Source organism: Taudactylus pleione, unplaced genomic scaffold (genome assembly GCF_031769625.1).
Source record: "Taudactylus pleione unplaced genomic scaffold, aTauple2 ptg000089l, whole genome shotgun sequence".
In the NCBI taxonomy this organism is placed as follows: Eukaryota; Metazoa; Chordata; class Amphibia; order Anura; family Myobatrachidae; genus Taudactylus; species Taudactylus pleione.
In genome coordinates, this window is record NW_028284491.1 from 7,401,489 (window position 1) to 7,426,124 (window position 24,636).

Below are 24,636 nucleotides of genomic sequence, written 5' to 3' on the forward strand. Positions count from 1 at the left end.
GGCAACATCGAGTCGGTTGTGAGCGCTCAGCGCTCACGACCGACTCTAAATGAGCTCCTGTGTGCTGCTGCAACACTGCGAGGCACAAAAAATGCCATAGGAGTGGACTGCAGCACTGCGTTACTTAAAAAAGCCTACTGGGGCACTTTTTTATACATAATAAAAAAGATAACATCATCATTACTATTAGGGTGCCATCCTTATACTAGGAGCACTGTGAGACAGTTTGTTGTGTGTTCAGGCACTGTTAAAAAATGTATATAAAAATTGTGCATTAAAACATATATATAATGTCATTATTAGGGCGTCATCCAGCTTACACTAGGGGCGTTGTGAGGCAGTTTGTTGTGTGTTCAGGCACTGTTAAAAAAATGTATATAAAACTTGTGCATTAAAATATAATGTCACTATTAGGGTGCCACCCAGCTTATACTGGGGGCACTGTGAGGCAATTGTTGTGTGTTCAGGGACTTCAGACATAGGACCTCATTCAGAGCCGTTCGCAAAATGCGAGCGCTCGCTCTGAATGAGGGCGGCCGCATCTGTAAAAAGAGCCGGACTTCTGGCCGCTCGCTAAGCTGTGGGTGACCACCCACAGCTTTGGCGAGTGGCCAGGTTGATGGTCGCAATGGTCAAGACCATCGCGACCTGCCACGAGACCCTTGTGGTAGGGTCTCATCTACCGCAAGCCCCAGAGAGCTTCCGGCTCTAATAGAGCCGGAAGCTCTCCCACTGACATCACTGGTGATGTCAGTGAGGCCACCCACAAACGGCAGGTGTTCATTTGGTAACGCCTCCATTTGTGAAGTCACCCCCCCGCCACACCTACAAAACAGGACGAGCTGTCGATCACCACCCACAGCTGCCCCTTTTGTAGTGAGCCCCTGGAGCGAGAGAATTTCTCTCTCGCTCCGGGGGTTGCGCACGCGCAGTACGGCTGCTGTGTGTGCACAGAGCCCAACATCCACCCGCTTGCGAGCGCTCAAGCGTTTGCGAGCAGGTCTAGTTAAAAAACCTAAAATTTTAATATGAAACGGGTAAGTTTAGGCATTTTTTTCAACTCGCAAATTTACTAAAGACAACCTCGGGTGAGATGTCTCTCTATTCACTTGAAAACTCGGGTGAGATTGCAAACTCGAATAACCTCACCATCGGCCAAACTCAGAAGTACTTTTCATGAAAAAGATACAACTCGGGAATTACTAATAAACAAGGTTACAATCTTGGGTGTAATTGTAGCAAACTTGCAGCTAATTAGAAGTTTCAAATAGACCACTTCCTGAGCTATGAGTTTCGTAGAAACATACACAGATCAGTGTGATTTGTGTATGTTTCTGCATGTAAACCTTATCTAAAGGGTTAATATAAAAAAAAATATATGTAGAGTCCCCCCAAAAAGCATAACCAGCCCCAGGCTCCTTAGCCTGTCCTGGTTCCTAAACATACAGAGGAAAACACGAGTAGGGTTCACCTGTATTTTAGGAACCAGCACTGGGCTGCTGACCAGTCCTGGTTTTAAAAATAGGGGGGAAAAATTGTGTAGGGGTCCCCCATATTTTTAAAACCAGGACTAGCCAGCAGCGAAGTGCTGGTTACTAAAATATGTGGGGAACCCTACTCGTTTCACCCCCTGTATTCTAAGGAACCAGGACTGGCTGAGCAGTCCTGCTCTGGTTATGCTTTTTGGGAGGGGACCCAACATCTTTTTTCTAATGTTAACCCTTTTCTTAAGCAGCCTTCACATATCTCACTGATATGTGAAGGCTGCTTGTTCTGGAGAGTTGAGCAGAGAAAACACTGCAAACTTGAGTGAGAAATCTCTATTTAAACTTGCTACTTGGGTGAGAAATCTCTATCTGCTTCACCATTGCCCAATTCAATCACAGCTAAACTCACTTCTTAGTAATTTGAGAGTTTCAGAAGCATCAAATCACCCGAATTTTGGCGATGCAAATTGAGTTTTAAAAAAACAAACTCGATCAGACTCGATTCTTAGTAAATTTATCCCTAAGTGTGTTAATGAGTGCTATGTGTGAATCTGACATTTCTGACACTGTACTCTTAGAGAAGCCTACTGTCACTATTTTTACACCCTCTGAAAATGTGGGGATGAACAGCATAAGTACAGCTGGTGACATAGAAATTGAGGATGCTACTGTGGAAGTGCAACAGGATAAGGTGGATATTTGTGTATCTGACGCTGATGAGGATGTTGATGATGGACGCTGATGAGGATATTGTATGCGTCAAAGTAAGTCAGCCACCAGTGGCAGCAGTTCTTGCCCTTGATAAAAAGAAGGTCATTGTCATTCTTGGACAAAAGACCAAAAAAGCAACCTCTTTTGCGTGGAATTATTTTTACCCAAATCCTAACATTTGTCAAGCCATCTGTACCATTTATGAAGCCAAGGTAAGTAGAGGTAAGGATGTTAACCATCTAACCTCCTCTCTGTTATGTCATTTGCAGTGAGTTCATGCAAAGTTTTTGGAAGACATTTGCAACACATTTCTAACCAGAAATAATGTGGTGCCTCAAAACATATTTAAAAAATTAACAGAATTATGGAGCATATTTAGTATTATTTAGTAATATAATCAATAAGATACAAGGCCATGTCTCAGTTTTCATTGATCTATCAATCAATCATTCCTTTTTACTTACCTGACACTACACACATACTCCACCTCCATTTCCCTGTACTGGCTTCTGAGGAAGTTCCCCTCATACTCCGACTCTCTGGTGCACCTCATAAATGTACTACATGAGTGTGTTACCCAATTAGAAAGGAGAGAGGAGGGGGGATAGTATAAGTTTAGGTTAAACATCTTAAACCTAAACTTAATAACTAACTCATTCTAACCTAATGGAGCCCTGATGGATTTGCTATAGCATTTTTTAATACAGTGCTCCAGCCCCCAGTCCCACACCCTCTCCTTCTGCTCTCCTGTATGAAATGGTTCCCAATCATGAGGAATGGCCTTTTATATGCAGAACAAAACACACAAAATTCCAGGAAGATGACACTTTACCTTGTTTTCGGATCCGAGCTTGCTGGGAAAACCAGAGTCGGGACTTGGATCCACTCATAACCCCTAAACTCGGTTGGGTTCATTTCCAGGGAAACTGAACAAGTCATCTCTTTTAAAAAGCACTAGAGGAGGCAATGGCTGTTCCAATGAATTGACTCCAGAGAGGTGGTCAAGCCAAGAGGGGTGAGGCCTGAGCAAGCAAATGGAAATGGGATGGGCAGTTATGAGACTCTCTAAAGAGACCTCTCAGAGAGGTACTATAGATGTACTAAGCCTTAAAGTGAGATAAAGTGGAGAGAGATAAAGTATCAACCAATCAGCTCATAACTGTAATTTTTCAAGCAAATCCTGTAAAGTGACAGGAGCTGACTGGTTGGTACTTTATCTTCATCCACTTTATCTCTCTCCAAGATTTAGTACATCTCCCCCAGGTTCTGTTTGCTTTCAGTGGAATGCAATTACAGATTTAGCTGCTGATAGGATATTGGGGGTAATAACTAAGAACATGTGGCAGTTGGAGACCTCCTTCAGAGTGGCATCTGATGAGGACCTTCTGGCTAAGTCTTGGTTTCTTATTGCCCTAAATAAATCTCCCAACCATCCCCTGTAATTCCTGAAAAAAGGAAGTAGGGAAGGATATAGGAAGTGCTTTAGAGATATTATACCTTTGGAAGAATGTTCATCTTGACAGTCTCTCCAGCCAGGACAGGCCCAACGATGACCACTTGTGAAAATCAGGTTGGTAGTAGGTCAGCAAAGACTGAAAATTAAACTGAAACAAGTTACCATTATTTTTCGTCAGGGTAACCTAGGTAGCGAAATGAATAGGGGTGCCATTTAAAAGGTTACAATGTCTGACCTCTTAATTAGCTGTACCAGTGTGGAGATATAGAAAGTCACAGATTTAGTTAAATTGATTTGAAAAAGCCCCCCTCTTGTAGGGGCGAAACGCATCTGTAACCTCTAGTTGTGAGCATCTTCCATTGGGACATTACTTACCTGACCATTCTTCATCCAGTTTGCATTGGATGGAGAGCAGCTGCAGAACATTGATTCCCTTTCTCACGGTCTCAGAGTCTACCCTGTGTTCCATTGAAAGCTGTCTGCGGTCTGCAGGCTGACTAGCTTAGGGCAGCACTAACGGCATGCTATTAGGTAGATTTTTTTACACTATCAAAGGTGATGGCATATGGATACTAATTAAGCTGACTAATACCAGCATAAGAAATTAACGATAATTTCGAATTCCACAAATTACTTCTCTTGATTAACTGGACACTGGACAGTGTCCTGCTATCAGAGAGAAGTTGTTTTTTAATTGTGAATATATTAATTGTTTTTAGAGATATTTAATGTCAATTGTTGTTAAGTTTCATTATATTAAATGCACCTTTTTCTTGACTTACTGAATCCTGACTGATATATTTTTTGCTGCCATCTTACAATTCATTTGGCTATATTAATTAGCACATAGTCTATTGTAATTTTTATTAGTGATTTTAAAATTCGAAAGCTCACTAAGGGGCATATTTCAATTCCAAAGTACGCGAAAACGCGTCTCGGCGAAACTCAAACAGGCAAAAAGTGCTGGCATATATAGGGAAATCTGCCTGACACCTCCCAAAAGATGCACTACATGGGGGATCACTATGGATACCCCTGAATAGCCCTGCTGGAGGTATTTGGGGTGCTTAAATACTCTCAATTGGTGCTATTTTGCGTCTTTGCACAAGTGAAGAATAGCATTTTGCAGTTTTTCTGGGCAAAAATAAGTAGTCCCAGCAAATTTGGGGTACATGAAAATGGGTGCAAGCATGGTTAAAAATTGCTAAAGTGAGGTCTTAAAATGCGTTAAAAATGCACCTTCAGTAAGCACCTGCCATCAAAAAAACACCTCCCCCATACTTGCAGAACGCCCAAAGCCTATTTTGCTAGTTTTTAAGTTTGTATCCCAACTTTGAACTTTTTCGCCCCCCTTTTCAAAGTAATTTTTTGAGGTGTTCTTTAAATCTTTTTTGGATTTTTTTGACGCAGATTACCTTTGGGGACTTGTCCTAAGAGTGCAGGGTGGTTTCCCCACCTTTGCACCCCAAAACCGCAATTCTGCATTTTTTTCCGCCAGCTATTCATAGGCGAAACTTTTCTGCCGGGTACATTGCATTGCGTTTTCGCAACAGTCGCAACAATTGAATACGGGGATAAGTTTCCGCTGGCGAAATTACGTCACCGGTGAAACTTTTTCGGAGAAAAAGGCTTTTCGCCGCTAATTGAATTCGGCCCTAAATCTCCCGAACTCTCCCATAAGAGAGTTTCGGATAATTCCAGTAGTATCGGCACCTTTTATTTGAGTGCTGTTACCTTTTACTTTTAAAAAAAGCACTAAAAATGCATAATGTAATTGTTTATCATTTAGGAAAACACTCTTGTGGTACAGTAATCTCTAGAAAAATGTTGTGTTGTTTTTCAACTCCATAAGAATGTTCATAGTCATCCTAAAAACCCCAATGGTGATCTCCATACTAGATAATGATTTTATTCCAGGCATGTACATAATCTATTATATTTCAGAATATACAATGGAATGTCCTCAGAATCGCTAATCGCATCTCTCCTCTTTTTTACCAAAACAAATAAAGAGAAGATGATCTTGTGTAACACCTTCTTAACAATTTATATATTTTATTATAAATACACTCACATTAAAAAAAGATTAAACCCAGCATGTAGAAAATATTAAACAATACACAATATTGATGACAAGCTCATCTACTGGAATTGAGCAGAGTCAGTATGTAAAAACTACCGTAGTTATCACTAGGTATCACCTAACGACATACCATAAATGAAACGAGAGACTTCAAGTGAACAGTTAATAAAAGGAAAATGCTGCTGTACACTTAAATAAGTAAAAAGAAAATATTTTAGATTTAAAGCCCTTTTGGTCTGTCTTTATGTACAGGTTTAATGTTCTATCCCTTAAAGAGCTAATCATGTACTTAAATCAACGCTTGGTTTGTTTAGGTCTTTTGCGATAAGTATTTCCTTTGTCTGCAGAATAAAGGCTACTGTCAAAAGATACTGGTAAACCCGTGTGATTCTATTTGGTAGAAGAAAAGTGAAATTTATAAGCCAGAGGCCCTGATTCAGAGCCGGACGCTCTGACAGAGCGCTCGCTCTGAATCAGGGCCGTCCCTCTGAATTTTAGAACGCCAAAAAGATGGTCGCGATGGTCAAGACCATCGCGACCATCGGGCTTGCGACGAGACGCTTGTGGTAGGGTCTCGTCTGCCACAAGCCCTGGAGTGCTTTTGGCTCTATCAGAGCCAAAAGCACTCCCACTGACATCACTAGTGATGTCAGTGGGGCCGGCCCCAGACGGTAGGCGTTCCCATGGGAACGCCTCCGTCTGGCCTGCCACGCCCCCGGCACGCCCACCAAAGTGGTGTGCTGTCACTCACCATCGACAGCACGCCCCCTTTGTAGCGAGACCCATAGCGACGGCTTGCCCGTCGCTATCCGGGTCTCGCGCCTGCGCACGACGGAGCCGGGTCCGACGTGCGCATGCGCACTGGCCCAACATCGACCCGCTTGCGAGCGCTCAGCGCTCGTGAGCGGGTCTGAATCAGGCCCAGAGTGTGACAGCCACTGGACTTCATGCATATTTGTCTTCAATATTTTTTGTTAATTTTTTATAGTTTACATTTTCCTTGTATCTGTTCAGTTGTTTGTTTTTATTGCAAAGATAGATCTACTGTAGTATGGTAGGTCCATTTCTGGCGCAGGTTCTACCAATTAAAAAAATCAATACCATGGGCCAAATGTAATAGGGTGTCAGTTTTAGTAACAGTACAAACTCGCACATTCTCGCACTTTTAAAAAGTGCGGGTTTGTACTGAAACTCGCAAATTCAATAGCCTGCGAACTTATCAGTTCGAGGCTACTGCATTTGCGAGTTTAGGCGAGTTTAGGACTATGTAAACTGACACCTTTTAATGCGAGTAGCATTAAAAGGTGCGAGTTTTAGAGAAGCCATCACAGATCAGTGAGATCCGTGATGACTTCTGTGTGTATTTAAAAAAAAAAAAACATGCACCCCCTCCCCAAAAGCATAACCAGCCCCGGGCTTTATAAAGCCTGTTCTGGTTCTAAAAATACAGGAGCCAAAATGCGTAGGGGGCCCCTGTATATTAAGAACCAGCACAGGGCTTTGTTGAGCTGGTTCTGGTTCTGGAAAAACAGGGGACAAAACGAGTAGGGGTCCCCTGAAAATTCCAGAACCAGCACCGAACTCTTTCTAGCAGGGGGAAAATGCCACAGCCAGGGAAAACCTTTCACCGGTTTCCCCGGCCAAAGCATTATCCCTGACCGCTAGTCAGTCCAGGCCGGGGATCCCTGGGGAGTTGGGTACCCCCCCAATAAAGGGGTATCCCTCTCCAGGGCACCCCAGGCCTAGACTGATAGCCCGGGGCTATCCCCGGCACCCTATGCCCGTGGGTGCCGGGTTGATAGTGTTAGTGTAAAGTGTAAAAATAAATTTTCCATATTGTCTTTAGTTGTAGAACCACAAGTACCAGCAAGCCTACCCTGCATGCTGGTATTTGGAGAACCACAAATACCAGCATGCGGGGCATTACGGGCCCGCTGGCACTTGTAGTTCCACAACTAAAGAAATACGTAAATAAACAAACATACACCGTGAATGGAAAATTTAATTAAAACATACATGCACACTCACACTTACACTCACACATACTCACCTAGTATCCGAAGTAATCCATAGGGGTGTACCTGAAAAAAAAATCCATACTCACCTCTCCTATGCGTAGATCACGTCCACTTGTCCAAGTAGGCAATCCAGGGGTTAAAATAAAAAAACGCCAAAAAAACGATCCATGCCGGACTGAGCAAAGGTATGTGTGTACAATGTCGCGACTTTGTATCATTGATGTAACCACAAGATTAACCTCAATGAATCTTGCGGCTACGATGTAGCGGTTCCCACCATAGACTTCTATGGGGATTTCTCACCATAGAAGGCTATGGGACACACAGGCTGGCCGCATTCGGCTAATCAGGGAGCTGCTCCGACGGAGATGCTCCCTGATTGGCTGGCGGCCCCTTCACTGACGGGGCACACGTGTGCCCCGGTCATTTACGCGGAGCAAAGGTATGTCTACACACATACCTTTGCTCAGTCCGTATGGTTCGATTTTTGGCGTTTTTTTATTTTAATCCCTGGATTGCCTACTTGGAGAAGTGGACGTGATCTACACATAGGAGAGGTGAGTATGGATTTTTTTTTCAGGTACACCCCTATGGATTACTTCGGATACTAGGTGAGTATGTGTGAGTGTGCATGTATGTTTTATTAAAATTTTACTTTCACAGTGTATGTTTGTTTATTTACGTATTTCTTTAGTTGTGGAACTACAAGTTCCAGCAGACCCGTAATGCCCCGCATGCTGGTATTTGTGGTTCTCCAAATACCAGCATGCAGGGAAGGCTTGCTGGTACTTGTGGTTCTACAACTAAAGACAATATGCAAACTTTATTTTTACACTTTACACTATCAACCCGGCACCCACCGCCCTAGGGTGCCGGGGATAGCCCCGGGCTATCAGTCTAGGCCTGGGGTGCCCTGGAGAGGGGTACCCCTTTATTGGGGTGGTACCCAACTCCCCAGGGATCCCCGGTCTGGACTGACTAGCGGTCAGGGATAATGCTTTGGCCGGGGAAACCGGTGAAAGGTTTTCCCTGGCTGTGGCATTATCCCCCTGCTAGAAAGAGTTCGGTGCTGGTTCTGGAATTTTCAGGGGACCCCTACTCGTTTTGTCCCCTGATTTTCCAGAACCAGGACCAGCTCAACAAAGCCCTGTGCTGGATCTTAATATACAGGGGCCCCCTACGTATTTTGGCCCCTGTATTTTTAGAACCAGAACAGGCTTTATAAAGCCCGGGGCTGGTTATGCTTTTGGGGAGGGGGTGCACGTAATTTTTTTTTATTTAAAAACATTTTACATAAGTACACACAGAAACATGTACATATCTCATGGATATGTGCATGTTTCTGTGTTAATCTGACCTGCTCAGGATATACTCGCTAGCCTGAAGCAGGTCTATTATTTGGGGACTTTTGGTAATCTTTTTTTTGCGAGTGTGAAACAGACACTCTATTACATTGGACGAGTTGATTGTTTTCAATGTGAAAACATCTGGATGCGAGTTTGAGAATGGAGAGTTTTTGTAACTCTGAAAAATGCGAGTTTTAATGAACAGACACCCTATTACATTGGAGAGTTGTGAAAAATTGCGAGTTTAGCACCAAACTCGCAATTTACCAAAACAGACACCCTATTACATTTGGCCCCATGTCTTATAAATAGCTCCAAATTTATTAAAGAGTTAATTGCAGTTGGTTAAAACACCCTACAGGTGGCAGGAAAAACAACGTCTTGCAGAAGGCTAATGGAAAAAGAATAGCATAAACTGGTTACGCGTTTCATGGATACGCTGTCCACTTCTTCAGTCTTATTTATGGCAATTTTTCCCACTCAATGTCCTTATGTGCAATAGAGAATAACTATGAGATCTTTTCTCAAGTAGTGTTCTTAAAGTGCAGTGAAAGGGATCTCTGAGATCTAAGGGCTGCATTCAGTTCACTTAAGGGTATATTTAGTAAAGTGCAGGATTTTAGAATTGGAGATGTTGCCCATAGCAACCAAACAGATTCTTCTTATATTTATCTAGCACCTTCTAAAAGATAATAGCTAGAATCTGCTTGGTTGTTATGGGCAACATCTCCACTTCTAAAAACCCACACTTTAGTAAATATACCCCTTAGTGTCTAAGTGGGAGATGTATCAAAGCTTGGAGAAAGATAGGGCGGGATGTACTAAGGTTGTGGTGACCATTCCGCCAGTCACAGCAACCTTACTAATCGTATATGTACTAACATATGCGATTAGTATTGCAAAGGGCAGACCTTGCGATAAGAGCTGCGCTTTGCGAAGCAGCCGATGCCTGGTGACGGGGTCTCCGTGGGACCCCGTCCCCTCCAAGCCCCGTGAGCTTCCTACTGGTCACATGTGCAGGAAGCCACGGGCTCCTCCTCCTCCTCCCTGCACCCGGAAGAAGATTAGGAGGAGAAGGAGGACCCAGGAGGAGCACGGTCCGGCGACCATGGACAGCAGGTGAGTGGGGGCCAGCCCTGGGTGACGGCAGGGCGGCGGCAAAGCGTCGGGTGCGGGGTCCAGTAAGAAGCCCATAGGTTTCTATAGGGTAATGCCAGGTTTTTCTGGCACCCTCCGGCCTGAAAAAAAGGTGTGCGGGCCTTAGTACATATGGAAATGCGGTAAAAATCCAGAAAACGGGGTTTTTACCGCATTTTTCCTTTAGTACATCCCACCCATAAAGTGGAGAGAGTTGAAGTACTAACCACTTAGCTTCTTACTGTAATTTTACAGACTGTGGGCCTGATTCAGCTAATCTGCTAGAACGCATGCACCGCAGTTGCTAATGTTAGTGGTGAAATGCAAATGATCACAGCTTACCATAAAGACGCCAACTTCTCCTTACACACATCCGTATACTTTGGCAACATAACAAAATAATCGGTAACATCGAGTAACATCAGACTCATACGCACAGTTAAGGCAGGTCGGACCTCACTCAAGATTTGCTAAGGTCAGGTCACGCTATGAGGCCTCAGGCTGCGTATGGAATTGCAATGGATAATTTATGCACGCCCCTGCAACGCCGTCCCAACGCACTGGAATGCCTGTGTTCAACCGACCACCCCCTTCCCCTATCACCACCCACAAACGACACTTCCTGTCAATCACTGTGCTCGGGGTCTGCGTAGCCTCTGCAAACGCATTTCCCATCGCAATTGCTAGTTCGCGCATGCGCAATGCAAATTAATTGACCGATTGCGTGCGTCTTTGCAATTGCGATTCTTGCTGAATCAGGCCCTGTGTTTCAAAAATTGCAGATTAGAGCTAATTGGTTGGTACTTTGTTTACCCCATTTGTTCTCTCACCATGCTAACTCGGGTTATTGCTGTGTCAACTCGGGTCACGGCTCAGTGTGAATGGGTCCCCAAAAAATAACCCGGGTACTGTGAACCAGCAATCTAACCCAGGTAGTGAGTAGGGTTGGACATGGGAAGGACACGGGTTATGGGGCAGTGTAACCGGGTGATCCGGGTCTTCCGACCTGGGTCCCGATTACAACATAGGAACAGCCGGCTCACCGGCGCTTGGAGATGATGCCATGAGAACTGGGTCTTTCCCGGGTTGAAAGTCCCAGATCAGTACCTGGATTTTAGCGTAAAAGGGGAATAAGTCACAAGTGAAAAGATCTATTGTAGTAGTACTGTGTGTAAGTGTAATGCTGGGTACACACTGGCCGATCAATTGTGTACCTACCTTAGTGCCCCCATTCTGTAGAGGCCCTCATCTCCTGTCAAAGCCTTATGTCCAGCAGCATCAATACTGCAATAAATGCAGAAACTATGAGGCCTAGAAGTATGGGGCCTGGTCATTCTGGACCTTCTAGTCTGTAGCCAGTCCCATAGGCAAACGCAGGGGGGGTTTCCATCTGCCTGGAAACCCCGCTCCCCAGCACACACCATGACCACAATAGAAATAGTAATATAATAGAATGTTACTAGTGCTGCATGTTCTTCTCAGTATCACAAATGAAATGATTAGCACCACCTGTGGATCTTTTAAAATGTATCAGCCAGTAATATATACACCTGTGCACCAACTAGTAGATGTGGAAAACATGTACTGTTAGCGGTGCACTGCTATAGACCATCAATAGGCTTAATTATTAATACTGTATAATAATACACTATCCAGTACATAAGGTGGAGACCGATATGTACATATATGTCCAGGGCAGTGCTAGGTTCTTCTGCTGCTCCCCCAGACTCCCGGACTTGCTCCAATGCTCTGTGGAGCCCACATCTGAAAAAAAATCATTCAGCTCAGACAAGATGGCCCTACTGCCGCATCTAATGGCTTACTGTGATCGCTGTTCCTGTATATGCTGGAGTTATGCAACACAATACACTTTGTATGTAACATATTAAAACTGTATAAGTGCTAATTATGCCCTCTTCATGGACTGGCCACACTCACTCTAAAATCAAGCATTTGGAAACCCCCCTCTAGAAATCCTGCGTTTGCCACTGAGTCCCCTGAGTATGCATTGGTGGATGGGCAGTGAGCATCATTTGTGATTTGTGTTCCATTATGGGGCTTCACTGTCATCATCAGCCCCACGAATGCCCAGAAAACAAAGCAATGGTCTAGAGCAGGGGTGGGCAATAAGCGACCCTCAGTTGTTGTAAAACTACAAATCCCATCTTCCATTGCAACAGGTTTAGCATGGCCAAATAGCAAAACTGTGGCAGGACCTGCTTGAATTTCTAGTTCTACAACAGCTGGGGGGGGGGGGCGCTTATTGCCCACCCCTAGTCTAGAGAGTGGATGTACCTCCCAAATTTTGCTATAGGGCCCAGTGATGGAGTGTTATGTCCTTGTCCCTGTGCAGATGTATTTTTTTTTCTCCCCTGGGAAGTGATGGCCACGCCATCCTCCGTAATTATGTACATGGGAAACCCTCATACAATTTTGACACAGAACCCACAAATGTCTTCTTATGCCCCGTAAGCATGATAACTAATATTGAAAAGGTTTATTATGTGGTGTTTTACTAGGTGTTCCTGTGCTCTTTGATGTCCTGTATCTTTTACTAGTGGGATTTAAGTGTCTCACATTCCAGAGCACCTCTCCGTCGCACACACGTCTCACCAACTACAAACAACACTTGGTAAACACAATAAAAACAACATACTGAAAAGCCCACATCAATGTAAACTCTTTCAAACAGTGTGCATATTTGCAATAACATAAACCCTATCTTACACTTCTATCTAAAGTACATGTTGTAGATCATCGTGTATTTTTGGAAATCGGTATGGGATCTTGGCGGTCAGAATCCCGATGCCAGGATCCCGACAGGGTTAACATACCGACACTTGTTGGTCGGTATGCTAACCCTCCCTCTCGCCCTACCCTAACCCTCCTCTTTGGTGCCTAACCCTAACCTCCCCCGATAGTGTCTGAACCTTACCTCCCCACACCCTAATCCTTCCCACTTAGTACCTAACCCTCCCCCTAGTGGCTAAGCCCTAAACCTAATCCTCCCCCCCACCCCGTTACTTTCCTTCGGCATCCCGGCTCCAGTAATGTAAGCATCGACATCCCAACTGCTGGGATGCCGAACGCATACCATATTTTTGCATTAGTTTGTCATTAGATAGGATAAATGAGGGAGTTATCCCTAAGCCCTTCTTTATTTATGTATTAACAGTTATTTACTTGCCACCTACATATTACACTGGTGCTTTACCGATAAAATTTACTTATTCACACAGATCACATGTTAAGTTAACTTGGCCCCCCTCACCCGTCTCGAACAGTGGTTATACCACATAGTGATTGAGCCGCATAAATAAGTTTACTTAATGGTGTCTGGTTCCTCCCCAGTGGTAAACCACCAATAGGCTGTGCAGCTGATCAAATATCCGTTGCTCCCCCCATGCGCCGGGGACGGACGGCAGCAGGCACTGGATCGGAGTTTAAGGTAAGTATTTTTTTTTGTTTGTGTGTGTGCGCGGGGGGGGGGGGGGATTACTACAGGGGCCTTACTACTGGGGGCATCATATGGGGGCACTATTGGGAGCGCTGCAACTGGGGGCACTACAGGGGCCCTTACTACTGGGGGTTACCTCTGGGGCACTGCAGGGAGAATTGCTACTGGGGGCACTGCAGGGAGCATTACTATTGGGGGCACTACAGGGGCATTACTACTGGGGGCACTGCAGGGAGCATTACTACTGGGGGCACTACAGGGGCATTACTACTGGGGGCACTGCAGGGAGCATTACTACTGGGGGCACTACAGGGGCATTACTACTGGGGGCACTGCAGGGAGCATTACTACTGGGGGCACTACAGGGGCATTACTACTGGGGGCACTGATTGGCTGGCACCTTATCTCTTTTCACTTTCACTCTGTCTCCTAACACTGCTTAGTAAATTATCTTCATGGATGTTGAACAATTGAACTTACTTATGCATTTTGTTGTGTGTCACAGCTTTATCATGGTGTCATATATAATGAAACACACAAGGCACTCCTCCTATCATTCCCCTTACTTCCAGCTAGGGCGTTTCTACAGAGGAGGGGGCCCGTGCGCAGTCTCCGATACGGGCCCCTCCTCTCTATCCGGTGGCCGGCAGCGCACTGAGCTGTGCACGGTCAGCGCTGGAGTTATAGACTCTAGGCACTAGAGTGTGCCCGGAGTCTACAGCGCATGCGCAAGTCACCTGCAGAATGGCCGCGGCAGCCATTTTCCCTGTACTGCACATGCGCAAATGACGAAAAATGGCCACAGCGGCCATTTCCAGACATTTTTACAGCACCGGCCCCCGCACCGCCGTGGACTCCGGAGGGGTAAGTATACTACGGGTGCACGGTGTGCAGGGCAGGGTCCCCCTGGACCCCGCACACCCTGCACCCATTATAGATATGCCCCTGTCTCCAGCAACTCTCACTGGCACCTCTATACACTGACAGCATTGTGCAGGACACCTACAGTGCAGCGAGGAGCTCTATAGTAAGTAACCGACTAAAGGTGCTGGAGTGGGGCAGTTGGACAGCTGTTTTGGGAGCCCTAAACAGGAGCCACATGGGCAATGCTGTTGGAAATGCTTGTGTACAGGTGCAGTGGAACGGCAGAGTTATGTACACACCAGTGGAATGTCTTAACAGACAGCCCAGTTGCTTAACCAGCATATTGGTTTATTGAAGGATATGCAATGTACAACCATACTCACTGTGATACACTGGTTTATGATGCAGCAGAGTTTGAGCGGAGAGGTGTGCCATACAGATCACCAGCCAGTGATAGCTTAGTAGTGGTAGTGGTGCAGGATGCAGGAACAGCAGTAAAACAGCTTAACATGCTGGGTCACTGACAGTCCACTGGGGTCTATTTACTAAGCAGTGTTAGGAGACAGAGTGAAAGTGATAAGGTGCCAGCCAATCAGCTCCTAACTGCCATCTCACAGGCATTGTTTGAAAAATGACAGTAGGGAGCTGATTGGCTGGCACCTTATAACTTTTCACTCTGTCTCCTACAACTGCTTAGTAAATAGACCCCTCAGAGCTATGTAGGAGATGTCCACAGTGGCGTCACAAGGGGGGTGCGGGGGGTGCGGTCCGCACTGGGTGTCACCCTACAAGGGGGTGACACCAAAAGCCGCACGCTCCTGCCCGCACACCCCGCCGCTGCTTTAAATTAAATTCATTAATTCCTGATCCCCTCTGCAGCCGCCGGCCACATAGTGAACCAGGTACCCAGTTCCAGGAAGGGGATCCGCCCACTGCCCGTCCACTTCCCCAGCCGCCGCCGCCCCTGCCGCCCTGCTTGAAAGTTCTTTTTGCTTTTAAAGAAAGCGCATGACGTCGAGGCGTCACACCGCCGCCGCAGCTGAAAAAGAGGAGCCCGCTGCCCGCCCGCCGCAAGGCTGAAAGAGAGGAGTCGTCAAGAAGGTAAGTGAAGTGAGAGGGCTGGGCTGGAGACAGAAGGGATGGGGGGGGCATGCAGGCTGGCTGGCGGGGGACACAAGGGGAGGCATGCTGTCTGGAGACAGAAGGGGGCAGGGGCAGGCTGCCAGGGGACAGACCTGGGCATGCTGTCTGGGGACACAGAATGGGGGGGCAGGCTGTCTGGGGGCACAGTAGGGGAGGCAGGTTGGCAGGGGACACAGAAGGGGGGCATGCTGCCTGGGCACACAGAAGGGGGGGGGCAGGCTGTCCGGGGACACACAATGGGGGGGGCATGCTGTCTGGAGACATTAGGGGGGGGGGCAGGCTGGCAGGGGACACAGAAGGGGAGGCATGCTGTCTGGAGACATAAGGGGGGGTCAGGCTGGCAGGGGACACAGAATGGGGGGGCATGCTGTCTGGAGACATAGGGGGGGCAGGCTGGCAGGGGACACAGAAGGGGAGGCATGCTGTCTGGAGACATAAGGGGGGGCAGGCTGGCAGGGGACACAGAAGGGAAGGTACGCTGGCAGGGGACACAGAAGGGAGGGTATGTTGTTTGGGGACACAGAATGGGGGGGCATGCTGTCTGGAGACATAAGGGGGGCAGGCTGGCAGGGGACACAGAAGGGAAGGTACGCTGGCAGGGGACACAGAATGGGGGGGCATGCTGTCTGGAGACAGAAGGGGGGCAGGCTGGCAGGGGACAGAGAAGGTAAGGTAGGCTGGCAGGGGACACAGAAGGGAGCGCATGCTGTCTGGGGACACAGAATGGGGGGGCATGCTGCCTGGGCACACAGAAATGGGGGGGGCAGGCTGTCCGGGGACACAGAATGGGGGGGGCAGGCTGGCAGGGGACACAGAAGGGGAGGCATGCTGTCTGGAGACAGAAGGGGGGGCAGGCTGGCAGGGGTACACAGAAGGGAAGGTAGGCTGGCAGGGGACACAGAAGGGAGCGCATGCTGTCTGGGGACACAGAATGGGGGGGCATGCTGTCCGGGGACATAGAATGGGGGGGTGCAGGCTGGCAGGGGACACAGAAGGGGATGCATGCTGTCTGGAGACAGAAGGGGGGGCAGGCTGGCAGGGCACACAGAAGGGAAGGTAGGCTGGCAGGAGACACAGAAGGGGGGCATGCTGTCTGGGGACACAGAAGGGGGGGCACTCTGTTTGGGGACATAGAATGGGGGCTGGCTGGCTGGATACAGAAGGGGGGCATGCTATCTGGGGAAACTGGTTTCATACCATATGATATGAAATATAGGGCCTGATTCAGACCCACTCGCGAGCGGCTGTCCGCTCGCAAGTGGGTCGATGTTATGGACTGAGCATGCGCACGACGGAGGGAGCATGCGCCAGACGCGACGAGCGAAGGGAAGTCCTTCGCTTGTTGTGTCCGATCAAAGGGGGCGTGCTGTCAATGTTGATTGACAGCGTGCCTCCCTGACGGGGGCGTTCCCAAGGGAACGCCTCCAGTCAAAAGCCGGCCCACTGACATCACTAGTGATGTCAGTGGGAGTGATTTTGGCTCTGATAGAGCCAAAGTCACTCCGGAGCTTGCGGTTGAAAACCTCAACCGCAGGCTCCGGCTCGCAAATTCGATGGTCGCGATGGTCTCAACCATTGCGACCATCACAATGCACGCTCGTATAGCCTGTGGGTGGTGACCCACAGCTATACGAGCGTCCAGGAGGACGCTCCATGAAAATGGAGCCCGGCCCTCATTCAGAGCGTGCGCTCTGCTCAGAGCGTACGGCTCTGAATGAGGGCCATAGATAGCACATTGTATTATATGTGATTGACTATAAGGGGATATAATGCATCACTCACTTTGGTGATGTTTACAGTATAATTTAATTATCCTTCCTGATATATAGATAATTATTATGTGTTATAACATTACTGCGATTGCTCATTTATAATGATATAGTACAGTAATACTTTTTTTATAATATGTAATTGTTTTGCTGCTATCATGTTGTTTAAGTTGTTTGATGTTATAATGACAGGTTGAAACCTGTGACTGATCAGGCGCAGCCGCTCCGTTTGAGTGGTCCCGGCTTCAATATACACGTGGTGAATGGTAGGTTTCTATTGTTATTGTATTGTTTTGTGTTTCTTAGCCTGATGACAGTGCCTGAAACGTTGCAAATGTAATGCCAGAGTTGTGAACTATAGAGAACTGAAACGTTGGTGAACACTTTTTTGATATGATGGAATAAAAGAATTTTGATACCTATTTGATTGAAATTCAGATGAGTGCACCCCTACTTTCTAGGGAGGAGCACTGCAGTGTGAGTGCTGGACTGGTAAAGGGGGAAATAGTGCCGAGCTGCGCACCTTGGTCCTGATTTTATTTTTTTGGTGGGGGTGTCACCACGAGATATAGCACCAGGTGACACCAACCCTAGTGACGCCTCTGGATGTCCATCTCCCACTGTGTCACTCTTTCACTGTAACAAGATGGCGCAGTGCATGTGCAGTACTGACCTTGGCAACCATCTTGGATCAGGGAAGGAAGGAAGCCTCCTCAGGCCTGTGCTATGTGCTGGGACTCCTGTAGAATGCCCTCCTTATGCCTTTTTGTGCGGGTTCATACACCGTCTCTTTCTTCCGACACAAGAAGTGTGTGTGTGTGTGTGCATGCCCTTGTCATGGGTTTTTTGCTTATGTTAGCCTAACCTTGAATCAGTAAGGATCGCTAATGCAACTGTGTACGCAGATCGAGCGATTGTTAGCCATTGCGCATAAGCCACACTACACATGCGATTACAGACGCACAGAGTGAGTTGTAGGCTGTTAGCGTTTGGTGATGGTGATGAGGGAGTGGTCATAAAAGCGCAGACGTACCTGTTGATTTGAACGCCACTGCATGGGTGTGCATAGATTAGCCACTGCGATTGCCTACGCAGCTGGAGCAGAGCCGGATTTAGATCTCATGGGGCCCTAGGCAAGATACCAGTATTGGGCCCCCCCTCCCTCAAACATTCCATAGCACTATATTTTAATTTCTGATTAATTTCCCTGTACAGCACCCTTAAGAAAAGGGCAGCTGCGGCCTTGAAACGTCGTCTATGTATGTATGTATGTATGTATATATGTAAATATGTATGTATGGGTTGGGTATGTGATGCTGGCACTCAGAATCCAGACGCCGGCATCCTGACAAGGGCCCTCATTCAGAGCCACTCGCTAGCGGCAGTACGCTCGTTCCGAGCGATGTTCGCACATCTGCGCATGCGTACGGTTTTTAGTACGCATGCGCAAACCAGTCAGTGCGGCTGAAAATCGTTTGTACGCAATATAGCGAGTGCCTGCTATTTTGAGTGACAAAATGAGGCGTATGTGGGTGGTAACAGGGGAAGGTGCTTGAAAACGGGGAGTGGAGATCAGAACGCAGGCGTGCTTAAAGGTCAAAACGGGCGTTTTATGGGTGTGCATAATTAATACAGCAGCGTCATTGACCACGTCACTTGTTTTTTTTTAACTCAGAACTGCTCGCAAAATAGCGGTTGAAAAAACCAACCCCAAGAATAGCGAGCAGTTCATATCCTGCTCGATGTACTCGATTAATCTAATAAATAGTGGACATGATGTATGGTGCGAGCGGCCAGCGGGCGTTTTTAACAAATAAACGAGCGTATGTTTTGCTCGCTCGTTCAGACTTAGAGGTGTGAACAGACTGCAATGTGCGAACGGATCATTTGCATAGCCACCCCTTGTTTTTGAACGAACGCAAATAGCGAACGGCTCTGAATGAGGGCCAAGGTTAGGATACTGATACCTGCTGGTAAGTATCCTAACCCTACCCTGAACCTAACCCTCCCTCCCTGCAGCGTAAACCTAACCCTCCCAGCCTAACCCTAACCTTCCACCCCCAGCAGCTACCCCTTACCCCTCTCAGCACAGAACCCCCCTCCCCTCACAGCACAGACACTCTCTTTCCTCACATCACTGACCCCTCTCATCACAGAACCCTCCTCCTCCCCTCACAGCACAGACCCCCTCTTTCCTCACATCCCTGACCCCTCTCAGCACAGAACCCTCCTCCTCCCCTCACAGCACAGACCTGCTCTTTCACTGACCCCTCTCCAGTCTCAGCATAGACCCCCCTCCCCTCATGCAATTCCCCCTGTACTAGTGCCCCTTATGCAGCGCCCCTGTAGTAGTGCCCCTTATACAATGCCCCCAGTAGTAATGCCCCCTGCAGTTCCCCCAGTAGTAAGGGCCCCTGTAGTGCCCCCAGTTTGAATGCCCTTGTAGTGCCCCCAGTAGTAATGCTCCCTGCAGTGCCCCAGTTGTAATGCCCCTTGAAGTGCCCCCAGTAGTAAGGGCCCCTGTAGTGCCCCAGTAGTAATGCCCTTGTAGTGCCCCCAGTAGTAATGCTCCCTGCGGTGCCCCAGTAGTAATGCCCCTTGAAGTGCCCCCAGTAGTAAGGGCCCCTGTAGTGCCCCCAGTTGTAGTGCTCCCAATAGTGCCCACAGTAGTAAGGCCCCTGTAGTGCCCCCAAAAGTAAGGCCCCTGTAGTGTCCACATTTGATGCCCCCAGCAGTAAGGCCGCTGTAGTGCCCCCATATGATGCTCCAAGTAGTAAGGCCCCTGTAATGCCCCCTCTAGTGCCCCCATATGATGCACCCAATAGTAAGCCCCCCCTGCGCACACACATACACAAAGAAAAAAAACAATAATTACCTGAAACCCCACTCCAGGGCCTGCTGCCGTCGGTCCCCGGTGCCCGCTCCTCGGAACTATGGGAGTAACGTCATGACGTCACTCCCATAGTGCACTGCGGGACCCGGAAGCCGGAGCTCAGGAGTGAGCTCTGTCCTCCGGCTGCCGCTAGCGCCTGGGGGAAGAGAGGAGAGAAGGAGCCGGGTGCCCGCTGGTAACACACTCTCAGCGGGCGCCCGGCAAATGGAGGGTGCAGGGGTTGTGATCACTGGGCCGGCGGGCCCCTTAAGCCGCCGGGCCCCCTGCACCCTTTGTAGTTACAACACTGCTCTTTCCAGGGCCGGATTGCGGGGGTCCGGCCACGTGCCCCTTGGGACCCGCCGAGCCCTAGGCATCTGCCTAGGATGCCTAGTGGTAAATCGGGCCCTGAGCTGGGGTACTCACTGCGTGCAACGAGACTTGCAGTTTCTGCGGCAGGTCAGGCCTGCTGTAAATGTACGTGACTGATACCGATGTTTATGCAGGTAAGCTACGTCAGACGCATGTGAGAAGGCAGCAAGGGCCATCTTTATGCCGGCTGTGCTTTGGCAGGCATTAGCATATTTTTGCTGCTTTTATGCAGATGTTTTTATTGGGAAACGTGGTAAACAAACAAAAAAACAAGCACAAAAAGTGACAATAAATACAAAAATAAAATCAGCATAAGCTGTCATCTGAACTGTGCTGCCTTTATCATGTAACTTGTTACCTATTTGGAGTCCTGTTCTCTATGCAAAATAATTATACACTAGCTTTTATTGAATCACTATTGAAATTTAACTTTAGATTTTTAATAGACTGAATATTTTCCCTATAGTCCAATGCAATGTCTAGACATAAGTTAAATGTCATGATAAAGTATTGTATTGCATGCATAATTATATGTGTTTTACCTAGATACTTAATTTAACAAGTAGTAAGTAATGCTGGTAAATTGCGTTAGGGGTCACGTACTGTCCTGTGATTTGATTCTCCAAATGCCCAGACTTTCAGGTAATACAGGAATAACTACAATGGGAAAGTCCTGGGGACATTTGAACATTCAATAACATAAACCCATCTGCGGAGAGGATAAACCTGTGCCTATTATGCTATCAGGTAGGCAGCAATACCAGTTCTGATGTAACATCATATGTCACAAATGGTGTATACAGACTGCCTTTTAGCATTTACACATTAGAGTTCATTAGAGTTTAAATATAAGTTACATTTCAAAAAAGTTAAATAAAGCTACCAATACTAAACTTGGCATGAGATATAATGATGCATATTCTAAATACAGTACATAAGGCTTCTTTGTGTGGGGATTATCCATTTGTTAAATGTAACATACTGTTGTAGGACATAAATAGCCAATACAAATGACAGATCTTCACAGCTCCACACCTAGCGACACAGAAAGCTACAGTCTATTTACATACTATATACAAAGTATCTATATACCTAGCTAAATATATATATATATATATATATATATATATGCATATATGCATATAGTATATATATTAGGGGTGTGCACAGGCCACTTTTCGTGTTTTGGTTTTGGATCTGGATCTTTCTTCGTGTTTTGGATCTGGATTGGTTTTGCCAAAACCACCCTTCCGTGTTTTGGGTTCTGGGTTTTGTGTTTTGGATCTGTATTTTTTTTTTAAAAAGCATAAAAACAGCTAAAATCACAGAATGTGTGGGTTTTTCTGCTCCTATGCTATTATTAACCTCAATAACCTTAATTTCCACTCATTTCCAGTCTATTCTGAACACCTCACACCTCACAATAGCGTTTTTATGTCCAAAAGGTTGCACCGAGGTAGCTGGATGACTATGCTAAGCGACACGAGTGGGCGGCACAAACACGTGGCCCATCTAGGAGTGACACTGCAGTGGCAGACAGGATGGCAGTTTGAAAAACTAGGCCCCAAACAGTACATACTGCAAAGAAAAAAAAGAGGTGCAAGATGGAATTGTCCTTGGGCCCTCCCACCCACCCTTATGTTGTATAAATAGGACATGCACACTTTAACAAACCAATCATTTCAGCGCCAGGGTCTGTCATATGACTGTGGCTGAAATGATTGGTTCGTTTGGGCCCCCACAAAACAAGCTGGCAATTAATCTGTCCCTGCACACACTGGCTCTACGGAGGCAAGATGTCATCCTCATCCTCCTCATCCACCGATTCCTCACCCTCTTCAGTGTTGTGTACATCCTCATCCTCACAGAGTAGTAATTCGTCCCCGCTGGAATCCACAACCACAGGTCCCTCTGTACGTTCAGGAGGCTGGTCTCCCTGGAAGAGTTGATAATTCATTTTATGAACATCATCTTCTCCACATTTTGTGGAAGCAACCTCCTACGCCTTTCGCTGACAAGGTTCCCGGCTGCACTAAACACTCTTTCGGAGTACACACTGGAGGGGGGGCAACTCAGGTAAAATAGAGCCAGTTTGTACAGGGACCTCCAAATTGCTTCTTTTTCCTGCCAGTACAGGTACGGACTGTCTGACATGCCTACTTGGATGTTGTCACCGATGTAATCCTTTAACAGACAGACGCACGCTTGTCGCTGCTGCTTTAAGGATGCAGGTGCGGCTACAGCCCACACATTTCACAAAGACAGAAAAAAAAAGAAGAATATTTTTATTGTTTGTGGAGCGCACTTTGAGGGTTACACCACCCTTTAACAGACAGACGCACGCTTGTCGCTGCTGCTTTAAGGATGCAGGTGCAGCTACAGCCCACACATTTCACAAAGACAGAAAAAAAATAAGAATTTTTTAATTGTTTGTGGAGCGCACTTTGAGGGTTACACCACCCTTTAACAGACAGACGCACGCTTGTCGCTGCTGCTTTAAGGATGCAGGTGCGGCTACAGCCCACACATTTCACAAAGACTGAAAAAAAAATAAGAATTTTTTAATTGTTTGTGAAGTGCACTTTGAGGGTTACACCACCCTTTAACAGACAGACGCACGCTTGTCGCTGCTGCTTTGAGGACAGTATCATATGCAGTGACAGTAGACTTGTCAGAAATTGTTGGCACGTCCTTCAGTCCGGACCAGATGTCCAAACCGGCCCTTGACTTATGACACAGGCGCACGCTTGGCGCTGCTACTGTGTTGCTGCACGTGCGGCTACATCGCACTCAAGTCACAAACACATAAAAAAAAATGTTTTTATTTTTTGGAGCACTTTGAGGGTTACACCACCCTTTAACAGACAGACGCACGCTTGTCGCTGCTGCTTTGAGGATGCAAGTGCGGCTACAGCCCACACAATTCACAAAGACAGAAAAAAAAATAAGAATTTTTTAATTGTTTGTGGAGCGCACTTTGAGGGTTACACCACCCTTTAACAGACAGACGCACGCTTGTCGCTGCTGCTTTAAGGATGCAGGTGCGGCTACAGCCCACACATTTCACAAAGACAGAAAAAAAAAAAAGAATTTTTTTATTGTTTGTGGAGCGCACTTTGAGGGTTACACCACCCTTTAACAGACAGACGCACGCTTGTCGCTGCTGCTTTGAGGATGCAGGTGGAATCTAGACGGGATTTGGAACCGGGGACACACTACCTCCATCAATTGTCTAAATCCCACTGCACTAATGGCGGATACCGGACCCACGTCTAACACCAACATAGCAGTCAAGGCCTGTTATCCGTTTTGCTTCAGCATGACTGCTGTCGTACTTCATCCTCATCGCTAGGGACTGTTGGAGGGTCAATTGTTTAGTAAAAGTGGTGGTGTTCCTACTTCCTCTCTGGGATGATGAACAACTCCCAGCAGCAGCAACAGCACTAGGAGGAAGTGGTTCTTGATCTTTCCCTATTTTATTTTTATCAGAGAAAGTTTGGTCCTCCATTTATGTTATATTGATATATACGTGCGGCTAAAGCGCACACAAACACAGAAAATATTTTTTTATTTTTGCTGGAGAGTAGTGCACTTTGTGGGTTACACCACCCTTTAAGAAATGAGCCAGCCGGCTCTTTACTTATGGGACACAGGCGCACGCTTGGCGCTGCTCCTTTGTTGATGCACGTGCAGCCACAGTGCACACAAGTCACAAACACAGAAAATATTTTTTTTTTTGGTTTGGACTGGAGTGTACTTTGGGGGTTACAGCACCCTTTAACGGTCAAGCCAGCCGGCCCTTTACTTATGACACAGGTGCACGCTTGGCACTACTTTGTTGATGCACGTGCGGCTACTGCGCACACAATTCACAAACACAGAAAAAATATTATTTTTTTAGCACTTGGGGGGAGCACCCCT